Source organism: Natator depressus, chromosome 2 (assembly GCF_965152275.1).
Source record: "Natator depressus isolate rNatDep1 chromosome 2, rNatDep2.hap1, whole genome shotgun sequence".
Taxonomy (NCBI): Eukaryota; Metazoa; Chordata; order Testudines; family Cheloniidae; genus Natator; species Natator depressus.
Window position 1 is genome coordinate 106,523,761 of NC_134235.1, and position 14,850 is coordinate 106,538,610.

At 43.7% G+C, this 14,850-nt stretch overlaps 1 long non-coding RNA gene across 1 annotated transcript in view; it reads left to right on the plus strand.

Annotated features, from left to right (window-relative positions):
* The window catches only part of LOC141982587 (uncharacterized), a 140,675-nt gene extending 129,831 nt beyond the window's left edge, over nucleotides 1-10,844 (plus strand). Inside the window, exons 2-3 of the long non-coding RNA XR_012638149.1 lie at nucleotides 9,283-9,458; nucleotides 10,744-10,844. This is a non-coding gene — a long non-coding RNA (uncharacterized LOC141982587). The remainder of the gene's footprint in view (nucleotides 1-9,282; nucleotides 9,459-10,743) is intronic.
* The last annotated feature ends 4,006 nt before the right edge of the window (nucleotides 10,845-14,850 follow it).

Consider the following 14,850-nt stretch of genomic DNA (forward strand, 5'->3'; position numbering starts at 1 on the left):
ATTATTTTTGTACACAATCTTAGAACTCTGCAGTTCCATGGATAAGCCCTTTCGTGCTCCGGTAGCAATACAAAATTACATGTTTATAGTGGCAGCAGTGCTGATGTTTTATGTACTGCACTTTTGCATGTGTGGATTACATATTCTGGGTCATATTGTCTATGAGCCTGATCCTGCAACACTCACTCTCACAAGCAATCCCACTGAAGTCTGAAAAACAGTAAAGCCCAGCTCCATGAAGAAAAGGGGACATAGAACTAAGTGTCCCCAGATACTGAGTACACTGCCATTCAAAAGGGAATTTCATACATCAGACAAGAGGTTCATCAAAGTAGACCTCTGCATCAGAAAATTCTCTAGGAGGGCTAACAATTACCCAGTGCCGCTCACTTGTAGGCAGTGCTCAATTTGTGCCAGAGCTGAGCCTTGGCTCTTCTAGACTTCGGCAGGTCAGTGCCCCGGCACCTCTGGGCTTGCCACATCAGTTATAAAAGTAAAATATTGCTTGAGCCCAGGCACCTAATTACTTGAACCCCGGCACCTCTGTCTTTACAATTTAAGCACTGCTTGTAGGGCATGATTGTCAGAGTTGTTGAGCACTCACTTCATGGGTTGCCCCCCTTTCAGATGCCACCTGATGTGCTGAGATACCACTGAGCCTGCCTGTTCTGCCAACATAAGACCCCTTTTTACCTGCCTTGCTGAGCCAGGCTCTTAAGCCTCCTCTAGCACACACACAGGCAGGGCCACACCCAACTGCAGAATGACACAGACACTGAGATCAGCTCTGGGAAGACTCAGCCTAAGGGACTTGCCCCAGCACTCCGGTGTCCACCTCCCTGGGAGTGCAGACCCAAAGGTATATTATGAAATCCGCCTCCTCCCTCAATGTGGAAGAAGGGTATGCACAGCCTCTTATCCCTCCCCTCCCCCACCCAATTATGAATTGCACAAACTGGGTTATATTATAAACAAGAAATAGGTTTATTAACTGCAAAAGGTTGATCTGAAGTGGTTAAGGAGATAGCAAACAGAATAAAGCAGATTACTAAGCAAATAAAACAAAACATTCAAACTAAACTTGTTTCACTAAAGAAATTGGTTACAAATAGTAATTTCTCACCCTAGATATTGTTACAGGCAGATTACAGAAAGTCTTGAAAGGCAGCTGCACTGGCCTGCAGCTTCAGACTTCAGGTATTATTACTCACAAGCTAAACGCCCTTCCAGCTTGTTCTTCCCCCCCGTTCAGTTCTTGCTTCCAGGTGTTTTCCAGTGTCTCTTTGGGTGTGGAGGCAGAGGAGAACCTCGACGATGTCGCTCCCCTGCCTTATATAGCTCTTGTGTGAGGCGGGAACCCTTTGTCTTCCATTGGAAAAACACTGGCATTCCAAAAGGGGAGGAGTGGTGTCCAGTAGCAGGTGACTCAGACCCACGTCTCTGCAAGGCTGTGGCAGCCATTACTCGTAGGCTGTCTTGAGCATCCACAGGAAGACTAAGCTCTTTTACAGTCCATTGTCTTTGCTAATGGGCCATTAGCACTGTCTGGTTTTCTCATTGTTGTACCTCAAGGGCTAGTTGGGGGTGACACCCAAATTAACCCATTTGAAATACAGATACACAGTCAATATTCCTAACTTCAGATACAGAAATGATCCAGGCATATAAGTTGGATAATCACATTCAGTAAACCATAACCTGTCCAATGATATCTTACATGAGCCATCTTGCATAAAGTACATCTCAGTAGTGTCATATCCATATCATATGCATATTTACATAAAGAATATGGTGTGTAATGTCACACTCACTATTCCCATTGATTTTTTCTGGGGTTGTGGGGTCTCAGCACTTCTGAAAGTCAGCACATTACTTCTTTCAGAAAATAAACTCTGGGGCTCCTAAGTATAAGAGCAGCTGGGCAAGATACCAAATGTGTTCAACTTCTTGGGCCATATACTGAAGGCTGCTGACAGTGCTGTAGAATTGACATGACCCTTTTGTCCAACAGGAGATCATCAACCAACATGATATTGAAGTGTCTATGCCATGCTCAGGCTTAAAAGGTGTCAAATGAGTTGTAGGGCTCTAGATAATATCATAAGTGACTGCTTTGACACAATCTTCTCAATCATTTTACCTGAAGGGGGAATTTGTTTCAACAAGGTACAGAAAAAATCCAGATCAGGTACTTTCTTCTGTCTGTCTGTCTGTCTGTCTTTTTTAAAAAAATAGTTAAGTGTTCTATTAAACACATATAGCCCTGTCAACGTAAAAGTCATTTTTCCCGACAGCAGATTTACTGCTCTGCAGGCTGAATTCCTGAAATAAAATATATATCTGGTCCTGCCACCAAGCAGTACTTTGACATGGACCGGAGAAGGTGCTCAGATACCCCAGTGATAGGCAAGGTATAAGAACCTGCACAGATTAGGACTGTACTTATTAAACAGTCTTTCTACAAATTAAATCTTCTTCAGGCACCTTTCTATGAGTTAGGTTATTTATTGGTCAACTTGTGTTTGAGTCTGCAGTTGTTCTATGCAGGAAACTCTTCAGCAGAAGTTCTACACATAGAGCGGTTGCAGAATTGGACTTGGTAAAATCCTGGCCTTATAGAAGTCAGTGACGGTTTTGCAATTTGAATAGACCTAGGATTCTACCCCAGACCAGGATTCCATCATGTCTGTATGGGTACCAAATGGCAAACATTTGTTGTGTGGCACTTTTTTTATATACCTGTGACTGTCATGAGCTGGCTGTATGCTGGATTGTTGAGTCTGCATGAAAAGGATTCTGGATTGGTCTTTGCCACACACCAATCTGATAATGGTCTGGATTAAATCACTCCCTTTCTGCCTGCAGATGTTCACACTTCAGCAACACAGCTAAGCACAATGGTGAGGAGGCGAGCTGGAGAATGGCCCCCGATGTGGTGGGAACAAGGCCGGATTAATGCAGTGGTTTTAGGGGCTGCAGCCCAGGGCCTTGGGCTAAGAGGGGCACCACAGGCCGCATGTGGCATGCTGCTTCTTTTGATCTGGCCTGCGGCAAGCCCCCCCAGCCCTGGAGCTGCAAGCACTGGCTCGCTGATGTACCCCTGTGGCCCCTAGGCAAGGGGCGTTCAGGGAATCTTTGCGTGCTGCTCCCACCCCCAGAGCTTGCTCCACAGCTCCCATTGGCCATGTACCCCGGCCAATGGGAGGTGCGGGGGTGGCACCTGCGGGCATGGGAAGCGCGCACCGCACAGAGCGGCCTGGCAATTCTGCCTAGAGGCCGGACATGCTGGGCACCTCGGGGAGCAGAGCAGCACAGAGCCAGGGCAGGCAGGGATCCTGCCTTAGCCCTGCTGCACCGCCAACTAGAAGCCGCTTGAGGTAAGCTCCTCCCGGCCGGAGCCTGCACCCCACACCCCCTCCCGCACTGCCATCCCCAGCCCTGAACCCACTCCCCCACTCCAAACCCCCAGGGGCCTCACAAAATCTAATAGCCCCAGGCCCACAGGAGAGTCAGTCCGGAAGAAGTCTCTCCTGAATTTTTTTTTCCCATGTTGATGCAATACTGATGCTGAGGGACCTTGTGAGTCAAGAAATGCCCCTCTCCCTTCCAAAGGCCAGGACTGGAGTGCAGATGGTTCACAGACGGGAACATTAATGTATTGTGCCATGGTGCTGATGCTTCCCTTTGTTTTGTTACTAATTAATTATCCTGATTTTCAAATGGCTGGCTCCTAGGTGTCAAAGGGTAACTGGTACAGATAGCAGAAAGCTAACACTAACTTCACTTCATTATTTTTTCTTGGAAACTTAAAAATTCCAATCTTGTTACATTAAGCTAAGTCATGCAGAAATGCACCAGCTGTTCTTTGGATAGTGGAAGCCAAATTCAGCATTACATTCTTTTTTCTTCAGAGGCTCGTTCTAAAACTACTTGACACAATAAGTAAGGGAATCTTATCTGCGCTCTCCTTCCATTTATTTGATTTTCCTAACTTATTTCTTTAAGGTGGACTGTTTCCAGCACTTAGCAAGAAAATAAAATTTAAAAAGTCAATGAATTTGTTTACAGATCGGTTATTCAGCCTCCCGCTGAAGTGGAGAGGCTCACTGGTGTTGAGGGAATAATTATAGCTTCATACCCCCATTCTCCTGTGATGGATGTGCTGCTCTGGACAGTCATAACCCAGGGATCTTTCTGACCAGGTGAATGAAATCAAATTACTGGACTTTTCTTTTTAATGACAGTTCTCTCTGCTGGCATGTTTGCTGAACCTCCCTGGTCTCTTTGCCTCCATGGAGGAGATTAGTGCTCTCTTCTTCTGCTCCCTATATGAGAGCCTTTTGCAACTTATCCTTCCCCTTTGGAAAATAAAATTCCCATTATATTTTCCCCTGTTAACTTTATCCCACCACGTGGCTTCCATTTGGAAGGGAGAGGAGTTTCACTGAAGCGCCCTGGAGAGGGCTGTGAGACTCTCATTACTTAGCAATAGCTGCTGCAGATGTTGGGCAGCCAAAGTAGCCACGTCAAAGGGCTCCTGCCCCCCACTCTCACACTCGGAAGAGGAAATTTGCATTTGGAGTGGCGGGTACCACTTGAAGGACATTCCTCTAGCAGACAAGGTGTCCCCCGGCACTGAACAATGGGGACCTGCTTCTGCACCCAGCACTCAGCTGTCTCCTATTTCCCTGCACAACATGTTGGGGACACAGCAGAGAGTTCAGCAAGGCAGTTTAAACAGCTGACGTTGGCCAGCCTCCCATTGGATCACCATCACACCCCCATTACAGGGCTCCCTGGTGCTGACGTACAGTTTGGGATGGCCTTGGACACAGCAGCAGAACAATTCGTGAACCAACACTGCCAGTTGGCTCCCCCATCAGCACCTGCTTGAAGGGATCACCTCTGTGTCAGCAGCAGGTAGCTCTTGAGCTGGTTTGTTCAGGACAGTAATCACTTTTTGTGTATGTGCAGTGCCCAGGACAATGGGGCCTGACCTGGGTGCTAATGTAGTGCTGCTGATCATTTCAGAACTCAGGAGGAAAGGGCTGTATTGAACCTCTTCTGTTTGCTATTTCTAATTTCTGTAAGAGGATTCCCCAGAGCCAACATTCAGTCCAACTACTGCTATTTAAACACTAGGTATAAAGGTGTGAGTGATGTCACTTTAATAGGAAAAGGAATTGAATGTTAAAGCCAGGGGTTTCCTTGCGGGGTCAGAATGGCAGTCGTAGATTGCATAGGTGGCAAACATGAAGTCAGGTCGTGTCCTTGCATCTGTCTAGAAGCAGCGTGCTGTAGACAGCGTATACCAGGGGTTGGCAACCTTTGGCACCTGGCCCATCAGGGTAAAGCCTTTGGCAGGCCGGGCTGCTTTGTTTATCTGGAGCGTCCGCAGGCACAAAGCCCCGCAGCTCCCACTGGCCGTAGTTCGCTTCATTGGATGCATACTGTGGAAAGTGTAGAAGATCTTTTTATACACACAAAGCATGAAAAAATACCTCCCCCCACCCCACTCTCCTGCTGGTAATAGCTTATCTAAAGTGATCACTCTCCTTACAATGCGTATGATAATCAAGTTGGGCCATTTCCAGCACAAATCCAGGTTTTCTCTCCCCCCGCCCCATACCACATACCACACAACAGAACCACTAACCCAGGAACCTATCCTTGCAACAAAGCCCGTTGCCAACTGTGCCCACATATCTATTCAGGGGACACCATCACAGGGCCTAATAACATCAGCCACACTATCAGAGGCTCGTTCACCTGCACATCCACCAATGTGATATATGCCATCATGTGCCAGCAATGCCCCTCTGCCATGTACATTGGTCAAACTGGACAGTCTCTACGTAAAAGAATAAATGGACACAAATCAGATGTCAAGAATTATAACATTCATAAACCAGTCGGAGAACACTTCGATCTCTCTGGTCATGCGATTACAGACATGAAAGTTGCGATATTACAACAAAAAAACTTCAAATCCAGACTCCAGCGAGAGACTGCTGAATTGGAATTCATTTGAAAATTGGATACAATTACCTTAGGCTTGAATAGAGACTGGGAGTGGCTAAGTCATTATGCAAGGTAACCTATTTCCCCTTGTTTTTTCCTACCCCCCCCCCCCAGACGTTCTTCTTAAACCCTGGATTTGTGCTGGAAATGGCCCACCTTGATTATCATACACATTGTAAGGAGAGTGGTCACTTTAGATAAGCTATTACCAGCAGGAAAGTGGGGTGGGGGGAGGTATTTTTTCATGCTTTGTGTGTATAAAAAGATCTTCTATACTTTCCACAGTATGCATCCCATGAAGTGAGCTGTAGCTCACGAAAGCTTATGCTCAAATAAATTGGTTAGTCTCTAAGGTGCCACAAGTACTCCTCTTCTTTTTCCCAGATATGTAAGTAGATCAGGAAATGTCTAGGAAGACGTGATTAGGTTTATTTCTTTTATTTCTTTATGGCTTGTGAATTCCTCTGTGCTAACCCCAGGTGCTTTTGTTTTGCTTGTAACCTTTAAGCTGGACCTCAAGAGAGCTATTCTTGATTCTTAATTTTTGTATTTGCTCTTTTAAAATCTAGAAAAAGCCCAAGTTCCAGATGTATTTTCTTTCTTTTTGTTTTTAATAAAATTTCCCTTTTTTAAGAACAGGATTGGATTTTTGGTGTCCTAAGAGGTGTGTGCACATGTTGTTTAATTAGCTGGTGGCAATAGCTGATTTCCTTTGTTTTCTTTCTCACCTCTTCCCTGGACTGGGGGTGAAAAGGCTTGAGGGTACCCCACAGGAAGGAATCCCAAATGCGCCTTCCTGGGTTCTCAAAGGGATTTTTGCACTTGGGTGGTGGCATCATCTACCCATCATCTACCCATCCAAGGTCAGAGAAAAGCTGTAACCTTGGGAGTTTAATACATGCCTGGAGTGGCCAGTATTAATTTTTAGAATCCTTGCAGGCCCCCACCTTCTGCACTCAGAGTGCCAGAGTGGGGAATCAGCCTTGACACAGGTCTTACTGCCTTTGCAGTAGAAATGCAGAAAGATACATTTGTGATTACTGCCTGACTACAATAATACTTATGAGTGACCAATGATGTCCATAGCCAGCAAGAACTTTCTCATTCTTGAGTAATACAGAGTATGTTTTAATGCAGAAGGCATGAAAACCCTTGTTTAGTACAGTTTCTAAATAGGTTTCTTCCAGATTTTTTTTATTTTCTTTTTTTTTCATCATTAGAAAGGTCTCTTACCTAGAAGTTTACCTGGGATGAAAGTGAAGCAAAAGAATTTATCATGGATAAGGTGGGTCTAGCAGTTGTGTAACATGACAAGGAAAACAGAACCTTGTTTCGCAGATCCTTTGGTCTGAGGCACTTAACTCCAGTTGCTACAGCATTTTATAGGTGTAGGTAAATGCAGTGCTTAATATGTAATGAAACAGATGCCGGTACTCAAGCAATTAGGTGCAATTTTTTTACTTTCATAACTGATGTGGCAGGCCCAGAGGTGCTGGGGCTATGAACTGCCAAGCCTAGAGGTGCCGGGGCTCTGCTCTGGCTCTGCTCTGGCACAAATTAAGCCCTGGGTAAATGTCATTACAATGGCCACAGGTTCTTCTTTCTGTAGTTTCCCCAGGAAGCTCAGATTTAAATCCATCATACGCAATGATCTCCGTATGCGTGCCAATAATATTCTTAATCGTTATTCAGTTTTTCTCTTGAGCCGATTTGCTGCGTGAATATTGCTTGGCATGCCTACAAAACTCTAATTGTTTGTATATTTGGTTTGCTTCTGCCTAACTTTAAATAAATGTGTATGGGAGTGTGAAGGAGTGAGAAGTACAGTAGGGAAAGTAACTGAAATACTTCCCTGATAGATTGTATTTTCTAAATGGACAACCTACCCTAATTCTCAATTACTGAGGGACAATCTCCACTCATTGATATATTTTGCTTTCCACAACCAAATCTCTGTACAACTTCTCATGAATGATGTATCTGAATACTGGGATGCTAATATCTAAACTGTATTCTTAAATTTATTCACCTAAATTTGGGTTATTGCTGATTATGTACTCTATGTATCATGACTTTTAAAAACGAACTTTGTATTTGTGGATAATCTAAGCACTAACCCAGATGCACAGACCCTCTTTTCTCAACCTATGTATTATATAATTTTAACATTAGCTTTAATACAATTTTTACACCTTCACGGGACAGGCTGGAGCCTGGGGTGTAATCAAGGAGGCCTTGCCCTGCCCTAGGGCTGGGCTATATAAATAGGAAGAAGTACAGGAAGCTGAGGGGGAGAGAGAGGGGAGAAGAAAACCTGCAGGCTGCAGTGGCTGTTTTCTCTCAGGCTCTAGGCCTACACTGCAGACCTGCAGCAAGGCTGTGGCTGGCTTGGGCTGGAGCCTGGGCTCTGAGACCCCATTGGCAGAGTGAGGGAGGGGGTCTCCAGCCCAAGCCGGAACATCTACATTGCTTTTTTAGCCCCAGAGCCTGAGCTCTGCGAACCCGGATCCGCTGACTTGGGCTCTGAGACACGGTGCTGCGGGTTTTTGATTGCAGTGTAGACATACTGTAGGAGACCAGCCTAACCAGAGGCTTTGTTTGAACCATAGCCCACAGTACTGGAGTGCTAGGGGTGCACAGGGACTGCCCACACCTTTACAGGGAGTCTGCACTGCATGAGCATTTAAACACTTTGCTATGCAGACGTTGTGATGTTAATCGCTCTTCATCCCTTTTAGAAAAGAAATCCTGATGACTACAGCTCCAAGTGACATGTCTGTAATTGATCAAATGCTTTCATTTATGTTCATGGGTGTGAGACTGTCGTCATACGTTTCAAAACCCGTCAATAAGAAGAAACATTTTATCCCTTCTCAGAGTGTGGCTACCAGCACACACACAAAAATGTTACCAAAAATGCAGATTTAGGTTGATTAGGACAAATTGTTTTAGTTGCGGGGGGGGGGGGGAGGGGAACCTGAAAATTTTCAAAAGTGTATATATTGGCATTTCCAAAATGAAATATTCGGACTTTTCATTTTGGAAAGATGTTTTGTTTTGGCATTTTTCTCAATTGTATTTTAAAAAAAAATGTTTAAAAAAACCCCTCAAGATTGAAACAAAATATTTAGTTTTGGGTTGACTGAAATTTGTTGGGGGACACAAAACAAAACTTTTTAAAAACATTTTGTTTTGCCAGAAAATTCAAAATATTTTCATTTCAGTTTAACCTTCAGTAATTCTTTTAATTTTATTTTTCAGTTCAGCCACCAAACCAAAATATGGTTATTCGCACAGCTCCAGCGGCGAGTCCCTCTATTTTCAGTGCACAGAAGTCTCTTTTCCATGCAGAGATGACAGAAGGCGCAATAAAGATGCAGTAGAAAGCAGAGAGGTTGAATAGGAGTTATTGGGGAGCCATTGGAGGGAATGGGAAGGTGAGAGCAGAAGTGGAGCAGGAAGCTGGAGCTATAAAATAATAAAACAAGTTATAATATATGGTGCTGTAATTCCGTCTTGGGGTCCTCAAACATCTGACAGGTTTCAGAGTATCCCTCTTGTGGTTTATGATAAACCCCTGGATAGAATTTGAGCCCCCATTAATAACAGTTGCTTGTTATTTATTGTATATCGTAGTGTTTGAATCTGCTTTTCTAGGAAGACCTTTTCCTCTCTCTCTCTCTCCTCGCTGGGTTTGTTTTGTTTTTCTACCAAATGTTACATGCTGTAATTTAAAAAGAAAAGAAAAGGATGATAAAATGACTGTAAGTGTGTCTCTAGGGGGGAGGTATTTGATTAATGTGCCTAAGGGCCAGATTTTCAAAGGACCTCTCCGATTTGTATGTATTCAAAACTGGCACTTTATTGAAGTTGGGCACTTAAGTGTGTAGTTACCTGATAAGTGCATGCAAATACCTGTTAGCATGTGCATGCAAGTGTGTGCGCACAAACTGGAAGCCTTTTGAAAATCAGATCCCAGGGTGATTTTAGCATGAGGTAAAGAGCCAAGTCATGATGAGGTTATTGACTGATATTCCATGGGAGTGTCAGCAGAATTCTAACAGAAGCCAGGAGAAAGGCCTAAGTGTATTGTCTTTGCTTGCCAGCATCATCTCTGAAATATGTGTAGGATTAGCTTCTCTTACACAAGCCGACTTCCTGCAAGCTCATGAGAGGCAGATTCAGACACTCTGCAAATTCTTGCAAAGTGTGTGATTTCCACAGAAGTTTGATCTCCATGAGGTTGGTGTAGTATGTTGATTAACATGTTATTTCTGAGAAGTGGTGTAGGAGGGGAGAGGTTATGAAAGGTCCTCTTGATTTCATTACTTTCTTTTCCCCCTTATCCCGTGTGCCAAGAGCACTTAGCAGATTCATGGTCCTTGATTGGCATGCAAGTTTTAAAAGAGAGAGAGAGAGAGAGAGAGAGGACAACCAAGGGACTCCATTAGAAATTGCTTCTGCTAGCTCATTAATCTTTTACCGCAAATAATACATGCAAAACTTGAGCTAGCAAAGCTCCAAAGAATAACATTTTTTGTGGGGTTGTAACAAATTAAAGAAATAAATTACCGGTAAGTCACCAGCCCAGCAGGGAAGTGCTTGAAACCTCCAGGCTTCATGTGTTTTACTATTCTAAAAATAAATAAATAAATAAAATAAAAGACATTTCAGTTGAAAATTAATATTTATTTTAAATGGCTGTGTTGGGTTTTCCTGCAGCCCAGCTCCTCGCAACCTCCTGCTTTCTCCTCCCCTGCAGCTGGAGTTTGGAAACTGAGGGAAGAAAATGAAGGCATGGAGACAGACAGATAAGCTAGCCCAGTGGAGGTCGGTGGATGCTCTTTATTAGCAAAGGGCTGTAAAGAAAAATTCAAACTAGAATGCTTGGGAGCAGAACTGTGTACAGACCCCCTGATCCAGCAGACTCCTTAAGCATGTATCCAACTTTCAGCATGTGAGTAATCCCATTGAAATCGTGCTTGAAGTTAGCCAGGATGCTTAAGAACCTTGCTAGAATCAGGGACCTAGGGCCCAATCTGAATCCCATTCAATCAGTAGAAGGACTCCCAGTGCCTTCAGTGGGTTTTGGTAGTGGTGGCTGGTGCCCAAAAGAATGGGTAGGGCTGCAAGTGGGAAGCTGGCTTGTGCACACAGGTTGTACTTTTACTGCAGCATGGTCATATTTTCAAAGTGCAACACTGGGCCACAGGGAAGTAGAAGAAAAAGGGGTTCCCTCTTTCCTCTCCCCCTCTTTCAGAATTAAATATTAAGACACTTTACAGTCAAGGTCAGGGTGGGGGGGAAAAACAATATTTATCCCTCTGTTCACTGTTCTCTCCTAAAACCAATTTCAACCCATCCAATCTAGCTGCTACCTAACTATCTTCTCCCTCAGCATCCCTTCCCCAGTGCATGCCACCAATTCACCCAAATTCTCTGTCATCAATTGACTTCCTTTCCTCCCTGCATTCACACCCGGCAACCCAATCCAATCCTCACCTGGGAAAGGACTACTATATTCCATATCTTTTTCGCGTGTCTGCACTGGCGCACCTGTTATCTTTACAAGCCAGTTGATCTGGGGGACAATTGTCCTTCAGTGATGAACAAAGATCTAGGGGAAGATTTTCAAAGCACTTACATGCCTAACTCCCACTGAATTTCATTGGGAGTTTGGTGCCTAACTCTCACTTATGCCTTTGAAAATCTCCCTTCACTCCCACCAAATGTCCATACTGAAACTGTATATATAATTTCATACAAAAAACTCCCTATGTTAAAAGGACATTTATTGAAGTTACACAGTCAGGCACTCATAAGTTAGGAAATGCCAGAATTAAGGTTGCTTGTGCCCTCTTCATTTGGCTCCCTTGTGCATCTGCATTATGATAGTCTTTAACTATGTGATCACATGCTATGTTTTCCACAGGACACCCACCGCATTCGGTGCACGGGATGGATGGTACTCACTTGGTAAACAGCTATTCAAGATTTTGTTTGGTCCTCATTGTCCAATGTGTGGCCCCAGGCCATATTTATTGCAAACCATGCTCTAAGGACAGAAATATTAATTTCCTCATGGACTTTTCTATGTCTCTCATCATTATAGTAGCAGAGTGCTTCACAAATATTAATTTATTTTCACAGTATGGGCACAACCATGTATTTTTCACTAGCCTAATTCTCAGAAATGGCTGAACTATTCTGGCTAACATTTTCCAAAGTGTTCATCCTGAGGCAGACACCTGGCATGGAAAATTTTAGTCCAAATAGTTAGTTTGGTGAAGTTGAAAGCAACCAAAAAAGTGGGAAGTGTTGGGAAATCTTAATATTACTTCCTGGGTCTGACCTCGGAGCATTCAGCATCCCCTTCTACACCATGCACTTCCCAAAGCAAGTCCACCTGGGCGGGGCTCCTGGGGAAGCCAGAGGGCTCTGCACCCCAACTCCTCAGTCAGACGTGACTCTCAGCCAGCTGGTAAAACAGAAGGTTTATTAGTCAACAGGAGCATCTTGGGAGGACGGGAGCCCAGAGCCAAGGCTCTGGCCCTCCTCCTGTGCCCTAAGCCAGCTGAGACTGACTTGCTTCCAGTTGCCTGGCCCCTGCCCTGCCCATTGCTTCTCCTCCAGCCTTTGTCTCGCTTTCCAGGCCAGAGTCACCTGATTGCATCCCTCTCCTGGGTCTCAGGTTATGAAGGGGCGGCCACAGCATCCGTACAGGCAGCTGGAGCAGCCTCCACAAAAGTCGCACACAGCATCCATGCAAAACAGCAAGACACACACAACATAACAAGGGGAAATCCCCACTTCATCACAATGCCATGCAAATTGGTTGTGAACATGCCTCTATATAAATGTATTATATACAAATATAAATTTACTGTAAAGAAATCCTTTTTTATTAGACAGCTTTTCCAGTTCTGTGACCAACCTTTTCCTTTCCTTTAACTGAGGCCTGTATTTATTTTTTTTTAAAGTACAATAATTGAATTAAGAATCTGATCAGCACCTATTTGATGTTGAAATTATTTTTTAAATATAACAATATTGCTAAAGGAACTTAATATAATAAAGAAAGATCTTATTATCTGAAAACTTGCCACTAAAAGGATTTGGCATCTAAAAAGTGAGTTGCTCTAAACTCATAAAAACCACTTATATGGGGTCTGAAAGTTATTCCAAATGTGGCTGAGAAGATTTATCTGGGTATTAAAAATAGAACTGCTTGAAGTTCAAGAGTAAAATGTTCAGAGGCAACAAAGTCCCATTTTCAAAAGGAACTTAGGAATTTAGGAGGCTAAAGCCCCATTTTTTAAAGGTATTTACGTGCCAAAAAATGCAGATCAGTGCCTAAATCGTATTGAGTTCAAATTCTTTTGACTTGCAATGAGATTTAGGCTCCTAAATGCCTAAATCAATTTTGAAAATAGGACTTAAGCTCCTAAATCAGTTAGGTATTTTTGAAATTTTTACCACTAGTCACAATAACTGCTTCAGAGATCACCTTACCTCACTTCTCATTCATAGAGTTCCTGGGTCCAAACCTGCCCTCCGCAACACAGGTGCAACTCCTCTGGAAGTCATTGGGAATTGCACTTGGGTAACTGAGGACAAAAAGTGGGTCCCTTGTGACACTGGTAAGTAGCCATGATGATGACTTATTAAATTATTGACCAAAGGGCCATGGATGTGCACACAGTACTACAGCTGTAGGCAAAAAGATGTGAGCCCTGCCCCATGGATCTTAAAATCTGTCACAATAAAGAACACAATAAAAAGGAAAATAGACAATGGTATGTTGCTTATCAATCAGCCTTCAGAAATCAGGTTGGTTAGTAAACTCTTTGATTTATTCCATGGCCATCCAGCTCCATCAGACTGTTAAAGCTTCTGGCCCAGATCCTCAAAGGTATTAAGGTGCCTAACTTCCATTGACTTCAATGGGGCATGCTTTGACCCCTAGCCTGGGAAGTAATGTAGTCACTCACATACTAACTTCACATCATCTCCTTTACTTAGTTACCTCAATGTCGACTGTGACATTCTATACCTTGGGGGAGCGTCCTGGAACCCCATATTCCTCATTTTTGTATAATCGAGATCTTGCATATAAAGCATGCCTTGTAAGGTATCAGGGGAAAGGTTATGATCTGCTGAAAGTCATTTCTCTATCCATAGATGTAGATCATTAATGCATATGAAGTTATGAGAATTGTGTTGTCTGGTGGTCACTAAAACATGCTGTAAGTTGGGGAATCAGCCAGATATTAGCTCCCCAGAGGCAACAGCAAGGAAAGTAACCAAGGCCCAGGTGGGGGGTCAAACAACCCATCAACAGCCATTGTCCAGCAAGGGAGCTACAATGCAATGACTCACCTGCATGAGACCACACCTGGGGAATTGCTCAACCTTGCTTGGAGAGACTCAGCATTGCCCCAGACATGCCTGGACTTGTGTTTTCCAAGCACATGGACTGAGGGTATAAAACAGACAGAGTGGCCATATGCTTGGCCCATCTCCTGCCCCCACCTATGGTGTAAGCAACTAAGACACTGAGAAGAGGACAAGACTCCAACAGAGCAGATTGGACAAACCTTTATATTAAGAACTGCAATATTCAGTGGGGTGAGAAAAACGGCTTAATCCGGATGTTGCCCAGCCTAATAGGGTTGAGAATTTGGACTGCGTGTTTATATTTTATTTCTGTTGGTAACTAACTCTGACTTTTTGCCTATCACTTAAAATCTTTCATTTATAGTCAATACATTTGTTTAACTGTTTATCTTTACCAGTGAGTTTGTATGAAGTGGGTGGCAAATCTGCTCA